Consider the following 11,279-nt stretch of genomic DNA (forward strand, 5'->3'; position numbering starts at 1 on the left):
GGATCGGAGTTCACGGGACGTCATCGAGCTGAACGTATGCTGAACTCGGAGGTGCCGTACGTTCGGTACTTGGATAGGTCGGATCATGAAGACCTACGACTACATCAACCGCGTTGTGCTAACGCTTCCGCTTTCGGTCTACGAGGGTACGTGGACACACTCTCCCCTCTCGTTGCTATGCATCACCATGATCCTGTGTGTGCGTAGGAATTTTTTTGAAATTACTACGTTCCCCAACACCTCTTTCGCCTCTTGTAAGGCCTTGTCAAGATCAGCTGCCTTGGCTTTATTTTCCTTCTCAAGGAACTCACAGCGGTCAGCAACATTTTTCAGATCGAGCGCCATCATGGATATTTTCTCCTCGTCTTGGCGCCGAGCAGCCTGTTCGGCCTTTAACTCGGCCGATGCCTTTTCGGCAGCCGCATTACTAAACCGGGCCTGGTCCTTGGCCCGGGCTAGCTCCGCCCGAAGAATCGCAAGGGCGGCGGCACCATCTGCAGTCATGCATATCCAGTATAAAATTTTCAGCGTCACGCTTATATTATAAGCACGTATGTGTAATGACTGCCCCAAACACATACCTTGCGACTCGTCAAGACGACTGTTGATCAATGCAAGGTCATCCGCTGCCACATCAAGCTTCCGCTGCAGCTCGGCTACCTCTGTAGTCCGGACAGTTGTCCTGGGGGAAACAGCCTGTGTTCCAATTACAACAGATTATTACCTGAGCATATCTTTTTGATCCTCCGATCGTCTCCCTTGGGAAGGCAATCCGAGTCTCAGGGGCTACTATCCATACACAGGTGCATTTTGCGAATAAAGTACAGTTGGAAAAATTATATCACAAACCTCGAAGCCTCTTAGCAGGCTCGTGAAGGCTTCATTCAATCCGCTCTTCGCGGACAGAACCCTCTCGACCACCGTACCCATCAGGGTACGGTGTTCCTCTGAGACGGACGCTTGTCGCAGCATGTTCGTCAGCATGTCCGGTGCTTCCGGATCTTCGGAAGCCGCCGCAGGAGTACGACCTTCCTTTGGAGGAATCCGTTTACTCGTTTCCAGAATCATCTTCGGCTGTAAACCGGATAGTCCGGGACCTTCCTTGTTGGCCCCCGAACCCTGGGGAACAGAAGGACCATTTTCAGGTAATGTCTTCTTCGCCCCCCGCACTGCTTGTCGGTCGGGAGAAACCCTCCGCGACGACACCTCGAAGTCGTCCGCCCTGTTGGGCGAGGAGGTTGGGGGAGGCGTATCGCTCTCCATCATCTCTGGGAGAAGATCTCCCAAGGAAGAGGATTGTTGAGGAAAGCCGTGCGCCGAACTGTGAAGATATATATATATATATATATATATATATATATATATATATATATATATATATATATATATATATATATATATATATATATATATATATATATTAGATGTTACTTTGGTAACAGGAAAGGAGCGGGACATGTCTAAAGCACCCTGCTTCACTTACGATTTGGTTGGAGGTTTACCCTCATGATGGAACTGTGCGACGATGTCGCTTGCCAATCCCGAGCCGCCTGACGATGGCATTTTGCCCCTCTTGGGAGACTTCTCTTCCCAAGCTTCGTAGGCGGCCCTTTTCTTGCCATGGGGAGAAGGGATGTTCGCTTCTCCTGCACCTTTGTCTTTGGGCGAAGGAACTTTGATTTCCTCGGACACGGTGTCTGATTTATCTCCGGAACAAGGGTCATCTCCAGTCTTCTTGTTCTTCCCCTCCTTCATAGACACCTGGTACAGTGTCGCGGCCAGCATCCTTGTTAGCACAGCGTCCGCTGAGTCTTCGGGAAGGGGGGCTGGACACCTAATTCGTTCCACTTTCTTTATCCAGCCCTGGAAAAAAAATGGGTTGCTCAGTATCTTATTACGGGATGCTTGACTAAAAGGTGTTCGGAAGCTGAGTGTTTACCGAGGTGTCCGGATGGTTGCAGTCAAGGCCGATATCTTCGGTGGTGTCCGGCCATTGTTTTCATTTCCCGAAAAATAATTTCCACATTCCTTCGTGCATAGTGCCGAAGAAGTGCTGAAGAGTCCGTGGCCCTTCTGGATTAAACTCCCACATACGGAGAGGTCGTCGTTGGCACGGCAGGGTCCGGCGGACTAACATTACCTGAATAACGTTGACAAGATCAATGTCCTTCTCAATGAGGCTTCGGATGCGACTCTGCAGAGTTCGCACTTCATCAACTGATCCCCAGTCCAACCCTGTATTAATCCATGATGCAAGCTGAGTTGGAGGGCTGGATCGGAACGCAGGCGTAGCTGCCCACTTGGAACCTCGGGGCTCGGTGATGTAGAACCACTCCTGCTGCCATAAGTCGGAAGATTCTGTGAAGGATCTTTTTAGCCAAACAGCGTTGGTAAGCTTGCTCATCGTGGCACCACCGCAAACTGCCTCCCTCCCCTCTATCACTTGCGGCTTCACATTGAAGGTCTTGAGCCACAAGCCGAAGTGCGGAGGAGTTCGGAGGAAGGCTTCGCACGTGACGATAAACGCCGAGATAAGAAGAACATAGTTCGGGGCGAGATCGTGAAAATCTAGTCCATAATAGAACATGAGCCCCCAGACGAAGGGATTAAGGGAGAACCCTAACCCTCGGAGGAAGTGGGAAACGAACACGACCATCTCGCCGGATCTAGGGGTAGGGATAACCTGCCCTTCCGTGGGAAGCCGATGGAGGATTTCTGCGGTCAGATATCTTGCCGCCCGAAGCTTCGCAATATCCTCCTCTGTGACAGAAGAAGCCGCCCACCGGCCTTGACGGCCGGATCCGGACATGACTGAGGCTTGTGGCGATTGAAACCTGGGTGTTGGAACTCAAGGTAGCAAGGGTTGAGGAAGAAGCAAGCGTGGAGAAGAAAGACGGGTCTGTACCCCTTTATAAAGGCTGGAATATCGAACGCCTCCTCCTGGGCCTTAAAACTTGCCTATTCCCAAGGAGTTGTACCCAAAAGACGGTTGGATTACACACGTCCGTGTCGATAAAGAATCCCTTAGTAAGGGGACACGATCTCTGCTTGGATAAGACGTGTCAATGAAAACCTCGTCTCTGAACGTGGAACGGCGGGCGAAAAAACGGTTTGAAATAATGACCGGATTAACGTGATGTCCTAAAAAGTTGCCAGGGGATTGGACTTATAAATTATTATGCCCTCTGTGGATATATGCTACTCGTGTTGCAGAGCCGAACTCGTTCGTCCGAAGACCATTGTGGAGTATCCGGAAAGGGGGAACCCTCCTTGCAATGCCGAAGACAAATCTGCGCGTCGGACTCCTCGTCATTGAAGCCAGGTTCAGGGGCTACTGAGGGAGTCCTGGACTAAGGGGTCCTCGGGTGTCCGGCCTGTTAGCCATGGGCCAGACTGATGGGCCGTGAGACCAAAGACTGCACCCGTGTCCGGATAAGACTCTCCTTGGCGTGGAAGGCAAGTTGGGCGACCAAATATGTAGATTCCTTTCTTTGTAACCGACCTTATGTTACCCTAGATCCTCCTAGTGTCTATATAAACCAGAGGACTTAGTCCGGAGAGAGGGAGATATTCATTATCATAGTCATACAGGCTAGACTTCTAGGGTTTAGCCATTACGATCTCGTGGTAGATCAACTCTTGTAATACTCATATTCATCAAGATCAATCAAGCAGTAAGTAGGGTATTACCTCCATAGTGAGGGCCCGAACTTGGGTCAACATTGTGTCCCTTGTCTCCTGTTACCATCGACCTTAGACGCACAGTTCGGGACCCCCTACCTGAGATCCGCCGGTTTTGACACCGACATCGAGTACAACTTCTATATGCAAATGTACATTTTTTAAATGATTGGATTGTGATTTCTTATATACAAATTATATATGCAAATGTAACATAATGGATTCTCTTAACCTTTAAGGGATTTAACAAAATGGCGTCATTTTGGATGTGCTGAAAATGGTCCATATTTTCTCTGATCTCATCTATCCTTCTATATGTCACATTGTCTAGTGTCAAAGGATTCAAGAAAACCATGGCTTCATCATTAGCCAGAAGTAACAGCCACATAATGGTACGAAGCTCTCCAAAATTGTTTTGGAATGGAGTCCCAGATAGGATAATTCGCTTTTTGGTACAAAGTTCAGCAAAGCCTTCCGAATATCGCTATTTGGAAGGCCTTTGCTGAAATTCGTACAAAAAAGTGAATTATTCTATCCAGAACTCTGTTCCAAAACAACTTTGAAGAGCTTCGTAGCATCATACGCCTGTTACTTCCGGCTAATCATGAAGCCATGGACTTTTCAATACTTTGACAGACAACATGACATACAGAAGAATATATATATATGAGATCAGAAAAAAATTGGATCAACTTGTGCACATCCATAATGGGGGCATTCTTGATAAATCTATGTCAAAGTCAAACTTTGACTCAAACTTTGACATATGATCAAATATTGTTGCATATGTCAAAATTCAAACTTTGACATATGATCAAATATTGCATATGTCAAAATTCAAACTTTGACATATGATCAATTAATATATATGATCAAATGTTGCATATGTCAAAATTCAAACTTTGACATATGATATCTAGCTAGCTAATTCATCTTACATTAATATATCTTGCTAATTCATCTAACATTTGTCAAAAGTATAAAAAACTAATTCAGCTAACATTAATATATCTAATTCATCTATAACTAAAAGTATAAAAAACTAGTTCGCCTAACATTTCTATCTAGCTAATTCATCTAATTCATCTAACATTTGACATTAATCTAACATTTCTATCCAATTCATCTAACATTTGACATTAATATATCTAATTCGATCATCTAATTAACAATTTAACATTAATCTGATTCATCTAGCTAGCTAAAACTTAATCTTTTCAGAGTGGGTGAAATGATGATACCATGCCAACTTTCAACCTTTTCAGAGTTTATTTGTAGTGATTTTCAATTTCAGGGTCATTTAGCTCAAAAAGATCAGTAAATGCATGAAAAATAGCAAATGGTGTCACAAAGGGTTGAAAGTTGATGACGTGGCTTTGAATGGTGCATACTGAACGTGGCTTCGCCTTTTCACTTGCGTAGTTTCTCTTTGCATCGGCAATGGCCCGACCTAGATCATCAACAGGCTCATGTGATGCCTCTTCTTCAGCTTCTTCCCGCATTGTCGGCTCTGCTTCTTCCCCCATTGTTGTACCATCGTATTCAGGGAACCCATGGCCAGGATAGTTGTCGTCGTCCTCTTCTTCATCATTGTCTTCCATCATAACCCCTCTTTCTCCATGCTTGGTCCAAACATTATAGTGGAGCATGAAACCGGACTCAAACAGGTGGACGTGAATGGTTCTTGACTTAGAGTAATTCTGATCATTCTTACAGCCAGCACATGGACAATGCATAAAACCATCCGGCTACTTGTTTTCCTCAGCCGCAAGCAAAAAAGTATGGACGCCATTAACGAACTGGGGAGAGCATCGGTCATCGTACATCCCCTGCCGGCTCATCTTCATTACACAGCACCGAAAAGACCAAATTAATACAAGTTCGTACATAAAGTTCATACAACACTTATTCTCATAAAACAACATACAAATAACTCTCTAGCTAAAGCATTTAAATGCAACAACAAATACGATCAAGATCGCAACTAAGGTAATAATTGATCCAACAGCATAATGATACCAAGCCTCACTATCAATGGCATATTTTCTAATCTTTCTAATCTTCAAGCGCATTTTCTCCATCTTGATCTTGTCATCATCGACGACATCGGCAACATGCAACTCCAATTTCATCTCCCCCCCTCAATTCTTTTCAATTTTTCTTTCAAAAAGTCGTTTTTTTTCAACTAAATTTAACCTCTCGACAATAGGGTCGGTTGGAATTTCCGGTTCACATACCTCCTAGATAAAAATATCTATGTCAACTTGATGGGCATAATTTTTCATAAACACGAAATGCAACAAATAGTTATAAAAAAGAATATGCCACATCCGAATCATAACCCGGACGAGGGCCGACGGGGACGGATATCAAAACCATGGCACTATGTATAACAAACAACCTACGGGTAAGATAATTATACAAGTAACTATATATCTAAATCACACAAACATTATTTTTTTATATAAAAAAGATAAGAACAAGAGGCTCACCACAAGGTGGTGCCACCGACGGGACGGTGCGGGCGATCGACGGTGGTTAGGACGGAGACGGGAAGGCACTAAATAAACCACACCTACATATGCAAACTAAGAGTTATTTTGACCTCAGATTGCATATAAATCAAATACTACCACATATAATTCCTCCCAAAATAAAACCCACAAATCACTATACTTATAGAGCATTGCAAGAGCTAATCTAGCAATGAGAGATGAAAGGACAAAATTGCTAACCTTTGTGATCACTTGGATGGATGGGGTGCCTTCAAACCTTCGCAAATTTTGGCAAAAATGGAGTGTGTGCTCGAGAGGAAGAGGAAGAAAACATAGGAGAGGAAAGGGGAAGAACAGAGCGCTCGGGCTGGACGAAGGGGTTTATATAGGATGACCTTTAGTACCGGTTGGTTAGATGAACCGGGACTAAAGGTGCATTTCTAGTCCCGGTTCGTGGCATGAACCGGTACTAAAGGTGCTGGTGGGGCCCCAGCATGACAAAAGCCTGCCACCACCTCTTTAGTACCGGTTCGTGGCACGAACCGGTACTAAAGGTTCGCCACGAATAGGTACTAATGAGAGCCGCCCGCCTAGCCGTTGGAACCGGCACTAGTGGTCACATTAGTGTCGGTTCAAATACAAACCAGGACTAATGAGCTTTACATTAGGCTCTTTTTCTACTAGTGCATCGACCACCACTTTGCAATCTGATGCTATCTTTATTCTCCGAAGGTACAGATCATTTGCAAAAGCGAGAGCCTCCCAGACTGCCAATGCTTCCAGCGTCGCTGGGTCCCCAATGTTTGTGTACACTACCGCTGAAGCTCCCTAGAAAGTCCCTTGGTGGTCTTGGCATAGTGTTGCTACTGCACCATAATCTCCAGCCCTCGTTACGGCAGCATCTATGTTGATTTTCATGTGTCCTTCAGGTGGAGGAATCCATCTGGTCGTTCTAGGTGCTCTTTGAACTGTCGGTTCCTTGGTGGGCTTCTGAAGAGACTCAAGCTCTCTAATGTAGGATGTAACGAAACTGTGTATTGCATATGGGCTCTGGAATATATCTTCATGAATAGCCTTACGCCGAGAGCTCAAGATCACCCACAAACTTACGATCAGTGTGGTAAACTCCTCTGGTAAATCTTCATTCATTGTAGATAACCACTTTTTTGCACTTGGCTCCTAATTGCGGCCAGGGGCGGAGTCAGAAAATTTGGCCATTGGGTTCACTCATTCACTCCTTACGAGAACTTGATACTAATTTATGAAGGAGGTTTTCTTTTTAAAACCCGGGTGCCTGGACTCCCTTCTATCATCACCGTTCATAAAAAACAAAGTTCTGGAGATCTGTGCAAGGCTCTGCGATGGTTCTTGTTTAACATGCCTACTTGAACAGTTACGGTGGAATCACTCTCTCCTCCCAAGATTCACCATCGTTCTCTCTCATGGAAAACAATTATTTTTCTCTTTCACAACATCTCTCTTCTGACATTTCTCTCTCACACACCTTCTTCCCTCTCCGTTCACAGCCTCTCTCCTCCACGGAAAACAACTCTTTTCTCTCCTGTCTCTTCTCTCTCGCACAGGTCACAGCCTCTCTCTCCTTCCATTCCTCCTCTCTCTTACACACAGGGGCTCATAAAAAAGGCTCTTCGCTCTATCCTCACCTTTCTCCTCTCTCTTCACTAAAAAAACAAAGAAAAGATAGATAAGAATGACATGACGGCCTGCATGAACATCTCGCCTTGCTACAGTAGCCGGGCCTGACAAGTTGGTCGGGAATAGTTGCCCTACCTACTCTGCATGCTGCAGCCTAGGACCGGGCCCTGTTCGACTCTTAAATTGCCTGCTTAAACTAACATGACTCTTAAATTGCATGCTGCAGTGCTGCTGTCCACACCACATCACGAATCTTGAAAACGGCTGAACGCATAGGATAGCAGGGTGTCGGGACTCCCGGGTGCTATCGCACCTTTCCCTTTATGAAGATTAACGCCTAATTGCAACAAAAAATATAGCACCCACTCACTCCGTTTCATAATGTAGTGGGTATAGATTTTTTTTTAAATGTCAAATTCCGTCAACTTTGAGCAAATTTGTAGGAAAAATTATCAACATCTAGAACACCAGATTCATACACTATGAAAATATGTCTCATCGCCTATCTAATGATATGTTTTTGATATTCTTCTAATACATATTTTTCTCTATAATCTTAACAAAAGTATGCATAATTTGACTTAAAAAAAAAAGATGCATTGCATTGTAGAACCGAGGGAGTATAACGAAAAGAAAAATATAGTATCACGAATAACATATTGTTGCATTAAAAACTGAAAAGTGCAAGACATACCTACGTCTAATGGGTGACCTTGATATGCCTGTATTATTATCTGGATCTGATGACTAATTTCCCTTCGAATAATACCATTCCCTGCCCAGCCTATATCAATCGAAGTCCATAGAGAAAAACAAATCAAAAAACTAGGGGCAAAAAAATTATACTAGCCAATTAGGCATATACAAGAGAGAGAAAATTGGCAACGTAATCTAATTACCACAATTTTTGGGCTATAGTTGTTGCTGCCGATCTGCAGCGGCCTACTTGCCGGCGCCTCGGCGACCGTGCAGCGGCGGAGCAACACGAATAGAGGAGAGCCAGCAGGAGAGATGCGAATTGGAAAACAAACGGACGAGAGATGAGGCGTCGGCTGCGTGCGTTTTGTTTGGCTATAATCACGGTTTAGGCCTGGGCATGGACTCATTGACATTTGCTTATGGGCTTTTGGCCTTTTTATTTAGCTATCCACGAGAGGTCCTTTATTTGATGGGGTCAGCGACCACTTTTTACTGGGTTCACGTGAACCAAACAAGTACCTACGCGCACGTACCAGGCAAATTTCGTTGGGTTCACTTGAACCCAACGCTTATACGTTGGCTCCGCCACTGATTGCGGCATATATGTTCCACCATCGACTCATTGGACAGGGCCCAAATGCTCCTTGCCATGCTGCACTCCATCGGCGAGTGTCTCCAGTTGTCCGGCGATCCACACAATGCACATATATCATACGTAGCCATATTTTGGTGATGTAGTATGTCCCCCGTAGGAATAGAATTATGTGCTAAACGCCATGCAAAGACGCCAAGCTTCGAGGGAACCTTGGTTTGCCAAATGGCGTCCCAGCCCTTACATTCGGGCGAAGTTCCTGAGGCACTCCCCTGACGTTCAATCTAGTCTTCCCTGGTCATTTTGAGACGCATGATCATGTGATATGAAGAACGAACAAAGAAACTTCCCCTCTCATCCGGTTTCCATGCCCAAAAGTCCTCCACTTGTCTTGTACAAAGTGGAATTTTTAGGATTTCCTCAACATCTATGGGGACAAACACCTGGCGTAGGACATCCTCCCGCCATGTAGAGGTCATTGCATCGATTAGATGCGACACCAGTTCGGGAGGGTTCTGCACCAGAGATGTCAGGGGCCACATCATACCTTCTCTTTGTATCCAGTTGTGGCTCCATATGCTGATTGTTTCACCGGTACCCACCCTCCCAATAATCCCCTGTTTGACAATATCCCTACCATCAATGATAGCCCGCCAAATCTGGGATGGGTGCGATCCCAACTCTGCGTCTAACAAGCCTGTAGCGGGGAAGTAGCAAGCGTTTAGAATTCGCGAGCTGGGTGAAGAAGGCTCGTTAATGATGCGCCAGGCCTGCCATGGCAGCAAGGCCAAATCGAAAACCTCCAGACCACGAAATCCCAGTCCTCCCAAGTTTTTTGGCCGTGTCATGACTTCCCACGACACCCAGCATGGTCTTCTCTTCCCCTGCTTGACCCTCCACCAAAATTGCCTTATGATGGACATGACACCGTCGCAAATGCCTTGATGTAGCCTGAAACATGACACAGAAAACACCGGTATTGCTTTAGCAACCGATTTAATAAGTACCTCCTTGCCCGCAGAAGACAACAGTTTCTCCATCCATCCTCTTATCTTCTCCTAGACTCGATCTCTCAGATATCTAAAAGTGTCATTTTTTAGTGTCCCACTTGCGTTGGCATGCCCAGATACTTCTCGCTTAGGGATTCATTATGTATATCCAACACATTTTTTACCTCTTGCTTCAGGTTTTGAGGGCAGCCCTTACTAAAGAAGATCGACGACCTTGTGTTATTAACTCTCTGTCCTGAAGCAGCACAATAGGTATTTAACAGGATTGACACCTCATTTGCCCCCTCCACACTTGACTTAAAAAGCAACAGTCTGTCATCCGCGGAAAGGAGGTGGTTCATAGCCTGGGCTGTGGGGGCCACCTTCACTCTCGATAGGACCGATGACTGAGAACTGGATTTTAAAAGGCCTGAGCGGCCCTCTACTACAAGCAAGAACAAGTAAGGGGAAATAGCATCTCCCTGTCGTATACCTCTAGTTGGTTTAAGTAGCACCAACCTTTCACCATTGAAAAGAATTGAGAAAGAAACTGAGCTGACCATACCCATTCCTGTGTCCACCCATGCTTGGGCAAAACCCAATTTTGAATTAGTGATTTCGCTGTTTCGCAGAACACGGGAGCGACCGTTCGAGGGGTGGGTCGGCCCGTTTAATGATACCGGTTTTGGGAACCTTCTATGATGTTTCTACCCTTTTTCAGGTTTTGGGCCAGCCCGTTTAGTGTTTCAGCGATACCGGTTGTTTCTTTTGTAGTTTCTTTTCTGTTTTTCGTTTTTCTATTTCTCCTCTTTTTGTTTTTTCTTTTCTTCTTTCTATTTTTCTTCTTTTTTCATTTTCTTTCACCTTTTAATTTTTTTCAAAAAAATTTCTGTCTTTCAAAAAATGTTTTGGAATTGAAAATATGTTCAAATTATGTTCACATTTTTGGAAAAAAAATCTTATTTCAAATTTTGTTCAGAAATTCCAAAAAAATTAGAATTTCAAACAATGTTCACATTTTAAAATTTTGATCATGAGACGTTCAAGGTTTTCAAAAAAATCACACATTAAAAAAATGATCATATTTCATAAATTTTTCAGAAATTCAAAATATGTTCCCGCTTTCCAAAATTTTTCACAAATTCAAAAAAAGTTACATTTTTGAAT

This window comes from Triticum aestivum, chromosome 2D (genome assembly GCF_018294505.1).
Source record: "Triticum aestivum cultivar Chinese Spring chromosome 2D, IWGSC CS RefSeq v2.1, whole genome shotgun sequence".
Taxonomy (NCBI): domain Eukaryota; kingdom Viridiplantae; phylum Streptophyta; class Magnoliopsida; order Poales; family Poaceae; genus Triticum; species Triticum aestivum.